The following is a 12,470-nucleotide window of genomic DNA, read 5'->3' on the forward strand; positions in this document are numbered from 1 at the left end:
TTTATTAAAAGCCATAGGGGAGGTGACAGTACTGGCAGCAAAAAAAAAAAAAAAAAAAAAAAAAGAGGGCCAGTGTGCCATTCACAAGGGCAGTAGTGATGCTATAGAGATGTCAGATGGTACTGACTAGGAACCAAGGTGGGAGTCAGGCACACACGCTAGTAAATAATAATAGAAGATAGAAATTGACATGTCACGAGGGAAATTTGTTAATAGGCTATTCCACTCAGATAGAAAAAATAAAAACAATATTATGAATTGGCAACAAAAGATTTTAATTACAGGTGTTTGTATAGTGTTTACAGTGTTCTAAGAAACAACTGGAGACAAAAACACAAAGCTTTTTTTCCTCATGTCTATCTCTGCGAATAAATGTGCTGCTACAACAGCATGGAAAATTTACACCAAGATGTTTCTCTTTGTTCTTTAATAGACTATAAATTTTCTTTAATAGACTGTGAATTTATGTTGCATAAATTGTTCGTATGCATGAAAAAGCATGTAGGTAGGTGCGCGTGAAACAAATCTCAGGTGGATAGAGAAGGAAGCAGGACAGCTTAATAAAATTAATCTACTATTACTTGGCTTTTCTCATCTCCACTCGTGCTAATTAACACACCCTGTAATGACGCCAACAAGATACTATCCCTGTGCTGCATGCCAGGTGAGTAACATAGAAAAGGCTAAACGGGCTGCCCATATCTACAGAGAAAATGCCAGAGCCTGAACTTAAAAGCAGGACTTATTTGGCTCCTTGCCCAGTTCTTAAAAACCTGGACTGTCTTGCCATCACCACATACATTTCCCTGCAAAACTGCGCAAACGGAAAGCTCCCGGGTTTTGCTGCATTAGCAACTTCACCTCCTCAACCTGTCACTTGTGGCCTGAACCCTCTTAATTAAGATTCAAGAGGACCAAAGTTGCTGCTGAGCAGGGTCCCTGGGCAGCCCCGCATCAAACCCCGGTGCTCTGAAGAGGAACCTTTGGTCAGGTCATCTGCTCATTAGGGAGTTTGCAGGGTCTGCGGGTACTGCCAGACCATGGGTCACAGCTTTTCACGACCTTTCTCCGTGCTGGGGCAAGAAATCTTAGGAGGCAAACTGCTGTTGGGTCCTGCCATTTGGGGGGGGGGGGGGGGGGGTGGGCACCAGTATTTTTGTATCAGACCTGCACGTTTACACCCTGCAGGGAGAATTTCTATCCCTGTGAATTAGTTCAGTAAACACTCTTAATGGCGTTTCAACTGGTTAGGACCTGACATTCTTCAGGCACATGCATAGGAAAAACAGGATCTTCCTAATACCAGCTCGCTGTGTGTTTACACAGCGGGGAGGGTAAATACTGAATGTATGTGCCAAAATAAATACGATTATTACCCTCGCCATTGTGAAAGAAATTACTCAAAAGTAAGATCAATAGAAATTTGTTACAAATGCATAAGGTGATTTTAAAATCAGGATAAGGATTTATAGGGAGCTAAAGCAGTGAACAGCAAATATATAATGAGAAATATTAAATTATCTTTGTTATGTAGGAGGCAGCTTTGACATTAAGGTTTTTCTCTAACTATTTGTGAGCTGTGTAGTGACTAATATTAAAATATCAAAATGACAGCTAAATTCTTATATTAGCACATCAGCAAACAGAGGCAGTATGATTGCTAGGACGTACGAGGATATTTAGAGGCTGACTGAGGTAACAGCACAGCTTTAATGAATGTATTCAGTAAGGCATTCTGTCATTCAAAAATTACACATTTTAATTAGTAACAAAATTTATGCCCAGACCAGTACAAAATGGGGCTTGCCCCCTGCCCTTAAACTCTGCATCTTTGAGGCCAGTTTGGTTATGAGATGGCTGTGCTTCCAACCCCTTAGCTGTTTCAAAGTTAATATTGTACCTACTTTGCTTACCAAATGATAACACTCTGCTTAGTGACCTTATGTGCCGAGGATTAAGACAAAGTGAATATAGTCTCCTGTGGCAATAGCAAAATCAGCTTCCCTTCTCCTTTCTCACGTTCTACATGTAACCGACAATCAGTCCCACAGCATATAACAGTTTAGAACAGTATTTTACAGAAATTTGATTAAAATGACACAAGTTGGGAGGAGGGGGGAAAAGGAGAGCAAAATGAATTTGCAATTGCCAGAGGAAAATGCATTAACCTTGGTGGGCTTTTTAGGAAGTTGCTTTTTAATGCATCCCCACACTTCTTTTGATATCCAGTGCATCCAACAGCCCTGTTCCCCTGGTCGCTCCAACTGCCAACTACTCAGAGAGAGCAAGAGCTCCCGTCCAGCGCATGCACTGAATTTCTATCTGAAAAAAAGAAAAAAAAAACAGAAAACAAGTGAGAGGAGGCAAGAAAGGAAAGAAGATAAGGAAAGAGAGGAATATAGAGAGGAAACTTGCTAGACAAACACTTCATCTTAATAGAAAGTTAGGAAATGCCTGAGGCTTGCAGCCAGACAAGGAACCTGAGAACTGCTCCAGCGTTGAGTAATACAGATTGCTGGTTTGGTTGGTTTTTTTTTTTTTCCCTTTTTTAATTGAACAGCAAATCCTCAGTTGAGGCTCTTCAGTGATATTCACCATATTAACACCTGAATACTTCAAAAAAGTTTAATGCATTTCAATTTTCTTCCATAAATCTTCATTAGTCAAAGATCACGTCAAATAAAACAACAGTTTCAGTTACTGGTGACAGTACGCAATGACAAAAGCGATGCCTAGGAAGGGATGTGGCAGGAAGGAGAAGAGCACGGCACCCGCAAAGAGATTAAGGTGGAGTCAGAAGCTCCCCTCCCACCAGCTTGCCCAGTGCTTTGGAATGCACAACCTCTTGCCACCCTCCAAGCCACCTTTGCAATGCTGGCTCAGGGCTGGGGCACAAATTCAGGTGAGATGCCCAAGCCTGTGGGGAAGACAGGGGCTGGCTCCCTGAAGGGGCAAGGGCCACCTATCTAGGGAGAAAAGGAAAGCGGGAGGAAAGGGTGAAGGTGGCAGTGCACAAGCTGGACAAGTTGCTGTCACCAGGAGTGCCAGGCTGCCCTGAGAAAAAGCAGCAGCCATGCCTGAGTCTGTCCTCATCCCTCCCCATTTCTCCCACGGAAGAATGGGGAAAGGGAGAAGATAAACATTTCTTGCAAGGGAAATATCATGTGACAAAGAAGAAAGAAGCTACTTTGCAGAGTTTCCATTATTTTCATTTTTTCCACATTTCCTCACTCTTTTTCTTGGCCAACAGCTTGTTTTTGTGAGAATTTTCTCCACCAAACCACTTCACTCTTTTTGAAGTATATTGGAGGGCTCTCACTCTTCAGAGAAGTTAGATCAGAGCAAGGACCAGTCCTACTCACTTAGTGAGAAGAGGAGGCTTTTCCTTTCAAATCATTGCCTGGTTCCTTTCTTTCATCCTTTCCAAACCACACATTTCTCTCTGCATCATTTTCCCTTTCCAAAAGGTAGCTGCTGCCTCTAGTCACAGTGAAGAAACAGCGATGGGTAACGCTGCAGACTGCTACAGGGGCAGCCTGCGAATCCAGATAAACTGACACACTGATGCTTTATCTTGTTCTCAGTGCACATAGGAAACAGCTTTCTAGAAGGTATTTCTGGTCTCAATAAAGAAAATCCGAGGAGTCTAGCTAAAGTATTTGTCTATCTTATTTAGGTTAAACAGGCTCAGGTTTCACCCAAAACTTACAAATTGTGCGGGTTTCCTTTTTTCCCCCCCACCAATGCTCTAAACTTTATATTTTGATTTGAGGGAAATGAAACATACCTCAAAAATTCAGAAATAAGGAGATAATTACCTTTTTTCTTTATAAACCATCTTGAAAGTAATTAGTAAGAGTCATGGAAGATGTACTGAAGGCTGATATAGACAAAGATAGAATCCCTGGTTCCTGGGGGAGATGGATACAAAAAGATAAAATCCCCCTGGAAACTGTCGAGAATACTAGAGAAAATAATTCTGCTCTGTTCTTATACACTTCCCCCTCACTGATCTTTTTCTGGCCAGTGCTGGAGTCAAGAAATGGAGCTAGGAGGATCTCCCCTCTGATCTAGTACAACCGCTCTTATCTTCCTAAAACACAGCAAACATCTCATAAGGTCTGACAGTACCAAGACTCACATGGGCTGTAGCTAGTGATTAACTAAACCTTGTCTCTTACTGGCTAAGTCTGGTTCTGATCGTTACATCATTTGCCCTACACCCAGGTTGTCCTGTATATGTTCCAGTCACTGGTACAAGAAAAAAAGCTTTATACAAAGCACTGCAAAGTGGGAGGGGACGTCAATCACAGCAGCTGTGAGGCCAGTCACAGGGTCCCTTTGCACGCAATGGGAAGCCCAGAACAATACGTGAGGCTGCAACCCTCTGTTTACTAAACTCAAATGTAACCAGCCAGGCCCTGCATCACGTTACAGAGGGTCACCACTCCACCGGGGAGCCTTGTGTACACACAACCTTGCCATTTCAAACAAGCTGAAAGTTTGGTTTGCCTTCCATTCTGCTGTCTTCTGTAAATAAATGCCGTACGACCTGGCCATCTCAAGCTTCCAACTTACTTGTCATAAAACAGTTGTTTATATCTGCCATGAATGCTCTTACTCCCCATATAGAACTGTGTCACACACGTGTCTTACTTGTACGTATGACTACACACCTCTTTGGCTGGTAGGGATTTAGTAATGTGACACAAAGGAAAAGAATGAGCTTTCTCCCCCTTCTAAAGTAGCAGCTTTTTAATGCAAGTAGCTACGCTTCACCTACAAATGCGACTTAGTATGAGAAAAACAAATAAAGCGAGCAAGAGTCCTCTCCCTTCCCTCTGCTTCCTCTGGAATCCTTTTCAGCAGCACCAGAAAGAGGTTTAACCTTTCATGTTCCTCTGAGTTACTGTAAAAAAAAAAAAAGCTACTTCTATCCCAGTAATTAAGTAACTGAAGTTACACACTTTGTTTGAAGAATTATGTCCTCCGTTTTGACAATGAAGCAGCTGCTGGACTCACAACTGCTGCCAGAAGTCTAGCCAAACTCTGAAGAAATTGCAGTAGATATAAAAAAGTTCAGAGGATCCAAAAAAAGCGCAAAGAATAAAAGCATAGGGGAAAGATGCTCATAAACTTGCACAGAAAATAAGAAAAAAGTGTTTCTGTTGTGCAAAAATCTTTTAAAAAAAAAAATAAAGGAGGAGCTTTTCTAATAAGAAACCTATCTTTAGCCTTTATCAGGCTGTCACCAAAGCCCTTAGGCCAGCGCAAACATAGAGAGATGCATCATTTCCTGCATCTCTCACAGGAAAAAAACCTGTCAAAACTTAGGGTTCTTTCTGTGCAGAAAAGCATCAACTTTGTCATTATATTGGTGTTTAATAGAAAATGGATTCACTTTTTTATGCCATGCCTCAGTTTCTACCAGCCATACTGCTACACCAAGACATCTGCTTTTCCATCTGAAGGTGCTCTGCTGTACTGGATCATGGTCTGCTTTGGTACTGCACACTAGAAGGTTCATATCACATTATGCCATGGCTCTACAGGGGAACTATGGTATGACAAGTATGAGATACTTTTAAAAATATATGTTGTACTGTGTTAAATAACAACAGTCAAAGGGCAATTTTTGTCTTAAGAGCTCTTATTTCAAGTTATACTGTCAGGGATGCTTTTTGGTTTCAGTGTACACTTTACTTCCGTGCTCAGCCCTGCCTTGACCTCAAAAGTTTCTTGACAATATGAGCAAGAATCCCCATGCAATGCTGGCTTTTCTGTCCCTGTGCCTCATGGGCTTGTCCTGCATGCATGTGTAGCCTCTACCACAAGCATTTGCATGTACATAGGTGCACACGCACAACTGCACGTCAGCTATTCGACATCAGTATTCAAACACACTTCTATCTGTAACAACAAGTTGATGCTCTGATATTTTTATCCTTATGACCACCCTGGCATTTTTACCAGCACCAGGAAGAGTCACTTTGACACTGTGGTCATATTCCCTCCCTCCTGCCCTACATCCCAATGACCCTGTCCTACACCTCCAATGGATTTTACATTCTCAACTTTAGTCCTCATGCAGTCAAATTAGACTCAGGGTATAGAGATGCATGTGGTTCACCTTAAAAACATCCATGTTACTTTCAGTGGCAAAGGGAAGAATTACAATGAAATCCAGGCAAACAGTCTGGGCTGATTTAATCCCATCCACTGCTCACTGCTGAAAATAGGCAGATCCCAGCCTGTCCCGGCTCTCTGTAAGAGACAAAAGACATTAGGGCAATTCACTTTTTTAATTAAACCTTTAATTCCTCTTGGCTTCATACTGTTTTTAAGTCATCCAGAAGGCACTGATGCTTTCTGCACGCAGTTACTATTCTTCTGCACATCTGGGCAGCACAGCAGGGTCATGTCTGCATTCAGCATCCAGCTGCCAAGACAGACCAGCCTCTCATGCAACTTCAGCTTACCCCTAATTGGAGCCCTAACCTGAGCAACCAGATCTACTCAACTCCTGAAGTTATGACAGTTTACCGACTTCTCCAAAAATGTTTTAACATATCCAGGGTAGTTCACTCTCTGAAAGGAGTGCTACAGAGAGCAAACCCTGACAATAAGGCTCTGGTCCTTCAGAAGATGTGACAGATACAGCCACTAGAAGGGCAGCTTTGAAGGCTGGACTCTTCAAATGAGAGATCAAACTATATCAGCAAGCTAATGATCTTAGGGAAGAGATCTGACAGGCCATTTAGGAATGTCAATAGAATGCCCAAGAAAACAAACATTATTTTGGTTCATTTCATTAATCTTGGCCCAAGTTTTACTTCCAAAGAGCCAGCACAATTCAGAATGGCAAGTACTTTATCCATATGACAGCATAATAAGAAAATTGCCACTCAGGCTTAGAAAATGAGCCTTTTCCATTTTCTGACATTCATTTATCTGGAGGAAATCGTGCAATATCTGAAATTACGTAGGTCTTATCTTGAAAAAAAAATCTTATTGAATCATAGAAGCTGTCAATACAGTTTTAACCTTTGAAGAAACACTTTCTTTCAAAAGGAGTCACATTGCCTTCTGCAAAGATAATTCTTGTAGTGACCCATAAAAATATTCCAAAATGTTCTCTCTTATTACAGTATCTAACATCCTCTAAAATGATCTCACCCCTTCCTATAGGAACTCATTAGTTCAAAGAATAGCATTCCACCTAAGTGCTATGACAGCAAACAATTTTTAATAAAATGTGAGAGTTATCATCTATTTTTAGCAAATCAAAATATGATTAACTATTTCTATATGAATGCACTATAGCAGATAATTTCTTTGAACAGTTCTAGCATCTAGATACTGGACTTTGCCTTCTTGCAATATATAATATTTCTAATCTTTGCCTTTAATTAAGTTACCTAAAGAAGAAACCAGTATCTATACAGAAAAAGTAATTCAAAACCAGAAGATACACAAGATGTTTAGACAAGCAATAAATGCTTAAGATTGCACTGAATAAAGATGAGAACAGTCTGTCTTGCCTATTGTTCTGCTAATAAAGTTTTGCTTCTCATTAATTACTTGTCCAGTCTAATTCAAGCTCTGCAATCTGCTTCTCTTGGAACTATCTGTAATCTTCAGAAATTACTGTTGGGAATTACTTGCAGATACCCACCCTTGGTTTTCTTTTGCTCATTTTTAGCCTATTATTCATATTTAAGCTTCTCTCTCTACTCTTTTAAGTTGTTCTTGTAAAGTATGAATGTAACTACAGCTACATAGGCAGTAATCTTTCACACAGATTTGGGCAAGCAAAGAGTCATTCAAACCAGTGAGTTCTTACACTCTATAATAATCAGTATAAGCTGTCTCTCAATACTAGAGCTGATTGACTTATTCACTGTGAATAAGATACCTGATGAAGAAAGCCCAGGTTTTGTTCACAAACTATTTGCAAATTGGTCATGATCTGTAGATCTATCAGCAAGTTCTTTGACAAATTCAAATAGAGATTTCAATCTACTGGTCAGTCAGAGAACTATTCACTATTGCCTATTTTTCATTTAAAGTTGTGATTATCACCCTGTATTACACGTCATTTACGCACCAGAAGAAATAACAATGTAGGGAAAGGTAAATGCACTCAAGTGAAAGCACATGAAACCTCTGTATTGGGTTCACGTGGCAAGGTTTTGGTAGCTGTGGGGCTACAGAAGTGGCTTCTGTGAGAAGCTGCTAGAAGCTTCTCCCATGTCCAATAGAGCCAATGCCAGCTGGGTCTAAGACAGACCTGCCACTGACCAAGGCCAAGCCCACCAATGACAGCGGGAGCACCTCTGGGATAACATAGTTAAGATGGGGGAGGAAAAACCCACACAGCAGCAATTCCTGCCAGAGAGAGGAGTGAGAATCTTTGAGAGCAGCCATTCTGCAGACACCAAGGTCTGTGAAGTAGGAGGGGGAGGAGGTACTTCAGGTGCCAGAGCAGAGATTCCCCTGCAGCCCCTGGTGAAGACCATGGTGAGGCAGGCTGTCCCTCTGCAGCCCATGGAGGTTAATGGTGGAGCAGATATCCACCTGCAGCCCATGGAGGAACCCATGCCAGAACAGGTGGATGTGCCCGTGGGAAGCTTGTGCTGAAGCAGGTTCCTGGCAAGACCCATGGTCCCATGGAGAAAGAAGCCCATGCTGGAGTAGGTTTGCTGGCAGGACTTGTGACCCTATGGGCAACCCATGTTAGAGCAGTCTGTTCCTGATGGACTGCCCCCCATGGAAGGTACCCACACCGAAACAGTTCGTGAAGAACTGCAGCCTGTGCGAAGGACTCGCATTGCAGAAGTTCATGGAGGACTGTCTCCAATGGGAGGGACCCCATGCTGGAGCAGGGGAAGAGTGTGAGGAGTCCTCCCCCTGAGGAGGAAGGAGCAGAGACAACATGTGATGAACTGACCAGAGTCCCCATTCCTGTTCCCCTGTGCTGCTGGGGAGGAGGAGGTAGACAAGTCAGGAGTAAAGTTGAGCCTGGGAAGGAGGGAGGGGTGGGGAGAAGGTGTTTTAAGATTTAGCTTTTATGTCTCATTATGCCACTCTGATTTGATTTGCAATAATTTAAACTAATTTCCTCAAGTCCAGTCTGTTTTGCCCATGACGGTAATCGCTGAGTGATCTCCCTGTCCTTCTAACGACCCATGAGCCTTTTGTTATATTTTGTCTCCCCATCTAAGCAAGGAGGGGACTGAAAAAGCAGCTTTGGTGGGCACCTGGTGTCCAGCCAGGGTCAACCCACCACAACTTCTCACAAGTAAACTGATGGTGACCTGAACACCCAGAGCTAATGAGGACATGCAGCCAGCAGTGGACTGCATTCTGAGTTGGTTGATGAAACGTTCAAGACCTTCTTTTTACTAGTGCTGCAGAAATACAGAGGACTCTAAACTTTTCACACCCTTCATTGTCACGTAAAACAATACAAAGCTATTCTTTATGATTGAGGAAAACAATGAAAAGGGCAAATTTTAATACATCAAAAGATAAGTATCAGTATACAGCATAGGAGTTTACAAGGAAAACATTTGAATCAAATGGATGCAGTTCATTAAGCCACAAAAAACAATTCTCTGAAATGAGGTCGATCATTTGGAAGGACACCATCAGTGAGAAAAGAATAATTTCCAATAGCAATTACATGAGTTAGAAGTTGTCTTGATAAACTAGAGGGTGTACCCTACAATCAGAAATATGACTATACAGCACATATAACCTGTGCTAGATTTAAAAATCAAGCTAGCACCGATATGGCAGTGAACTAACTGCTCATGAGCTGTAGGCACCACAAGGGACTTGCTGCAGTTAATGAGGCAGGCAGTTTATATCCCTCCCTGTTCCTCCACACGTGGCGATACCAGCTTGTGCTATCACTTGATTCCAACTGCAGGAGTCAATGCATCTGCCTGCATTTTTATGGGTTTTATACCAGTGAATTTTTTTTCCCCCTATTTTTTTCCTATAACAAAAGTCAAAACAAAGAGATTAAGCCCTTGCTCAGGAAATTGGGGATTATACAAAGTTTAATGCAAATGGGAAAAGATTTTCACAGTCTCTGTCAATTTTAATGGTCTTCCGTATTTTTGCAAGGGTAAACTTTTAATTTATAATGATGTCCTAAGTAGGTTCTTCTTTCTATAGTCTTTAAGAGGAAGATTCAGTATCGTGCTGAGGAAATGGAAAGAAGACATTGAGAAGCTATTCACCTGTCATCACATCAGCTATTCAGAAATCTGTCCTTCTCCCTTAACTACAGATATTCTTATGTAGACGTATCTACCAACCAATACCAAAAATACATCAACAACTACATCTTAAATGCTTGTAGGCACCAGGTTAAACAGGAAGCACTCCCTCAAAGTTATGACTGAGTTGTCAATATAAGAAACAGAATGGATATTACAGACTATGTCCTCCATTACATCCGTATGTATTAAATACTGCTGTTGCTATCTTCTTTACCAACTGAAAAGGTGCGTACAACACATCAGTCTGCAGGTTTTGAACACCATAGATTACCATCACTGGAAAATGAATAATAGTGCAAGACACACTTCCTAGAAACAACACATACCAGTTCAGCTATTCACTTGATTCACTCGCACCTACAAGATAAACAAGTATCCAAAAGCACCACCATACAGTAGGCAGATAAGACATCTCTATAACACTTCAAAAACTGGCTTGTGACATTGAGGACTGTCTTCAGCAGAGCTGGAACTTGGGGCTTCTTAAATAACAGACGAAATACAGCACAATGGTTCATGAACTAATTTCAGGAACAGTCCATCTGAAATATAGACCTTGAACTACTGTTTGTTACTGAACTAAGCACGAGCCACAAGCTATTGATGAATCAATTAAGACCCAACTGACTGAGTGCTTTAAACATTTTTAAAGTATATCTGAACAGAAGCTTCAGTCATGTTTCATCTCCTCACCTTACATAAACATGTGTTCAAAGCATTCAGCCAGTGAGTCCTAGGAAATTAGAGAGCGTTTGGGGAAACAAGGGGTTCAGTGAAAGCAAATTACTAACCACAAAAATGGCTGATGCTCTGCTTGTCCGCATACTTCTCCATTCCTGTGTTGCTTTCCGTAGGACTGCCTATTCACTCTATTCTGTGGTTCTCTTTCTTCTTTTCTCTAAAACTTGTCCCTCTGGGTTTTACTCTGTCCACTCCTTTTTCTTTGACCATCCTCCCTTACCATGAATCCTTTTCTTCAGCTCACTGTCCAAATCCCCATATTTTGTTCCTCCTGTAAAGCTAGGTGAGCCCTGCTGCCCATGTCTTCTAGTGCTCAGCATACATTTTGCAATGGTGCAGCCAGTCACCACAATTGGTCCTGCATCCTGGAGGAGCCAAGCCGCAGCCAAGCCAGAACAACTGACTTCTTGCTGACTATTGACATCTAAGGCACCAGAAGCTCCCCACTCCACAGTCCTTTTGAGCTCAAAAGAATCACAGCTGAGTCTGAGAACCATTGATCTCACCTCCAGCTGTGGCCAATACCAGATGCCTCAGAGTAACAAGATGCCCTGCATGACTAAATACACCAGAATTTGCTGTGATCATATGTACAAAACCTACAGCTAAAAGCAGATTAAATGACTCTTCTGAAAACAAGCTCCAGAAGTTCACCCTGCCTTGAAACATATTTCAGCAATATCAGGTTTGGAAAGAGCTCCGTCCTTGTGGAGGAAATAAAAGAGAAAAATTTCACTACACTGTGAAGACATATCTGGGAAGACAGGGATTTTGTTCACTGATGACTTACAGCTGTGAATCCCACCTGGATTTTCATTTTGAGATAGAAATTTTTCTTACCTATAACATCAATTACTGTGTATGCTTCTACTATGCTATTTCTACCACACTATTTGTTTCCTTTCTAGACTAAAAGAAGAGCATCTCTTACTTATTTTAGATGTCTAAAACACAAGAAGAAAATACAGTCTTCTTGCATAAAGCTTATCATCTACCTCTTATCACCTCCTTACCTTCTCACATTCCTATTTATTTATAAAAATGAGGCTACCAGATCCAAACACAGTATGACCAGGAACGAAAGATTACTACCACTTGTATGGTAGTAATGGTATGTAGGATTACTACCATTACTATCACTTGTATTCTCTGTACTACTCTTTCCACAAAACCATGTTTTATATTTTATTTTTGACCTCTTCTGATTTGTCCTCAGAAACACCCAGAACAAACAATCGATAACATTTTGTCATCAATATTTTAATCTTCATTTGTCTTCAATTTTCTATCCATGATGGCACTTCAGGTGAGTATCTTTTTAACAACTTTATGAAACACAACCTCAAAGGCGTTTGAATGTCCAAATAAATCCTTTGTATTAACCTCCAGGCCTCAAAAAGAGTTGAATCTCCTCAGCATTTTAAAAAGTGAAGGCAC

The 12,470-nt window shown here is 41.3% G+C and overlaps 1 long non-coding RNA gene across 1 annotated transcript; it reads right to left on the reverse strand.

The window, feature by feature from the left end:
• Nucleotides 1–1,332: 1,332 nt before the first annotated feature.
• On the reverse strand, nucleotides 1,333–11,439 carry LOC141740094 (uncharacterized). Its single transcript, XR_012585881.1, has 3 exons — nucleotides 11,084–11,439; nucleotides 6,131–6,264; nucleotides 1,333–2,322 (listed from the first exon to the last, which is right to left on the reverse strand). It is a non-coding gene; the product is annotated as an uncharacterized LOC141740094 (long non-coding RNA).
• Between the last annotated feature and the right edge of the window lie 1,031 nt (nucleotides 11,440–12,470).

This window comes from Larus michahellis, chromosome 3 (genome assembly GCF_964199755.1).
Source record: "Larus michahellis chromosome 3, bLarMic1.1, whole genome shotgun sequence".
Classification (NCBI taxonomy): domain Eukaryota; kingdom Metazoa; phylum Chordata; class Aves; order Charadriiformes; family Laridae; genus Larus; species Larus michahellis.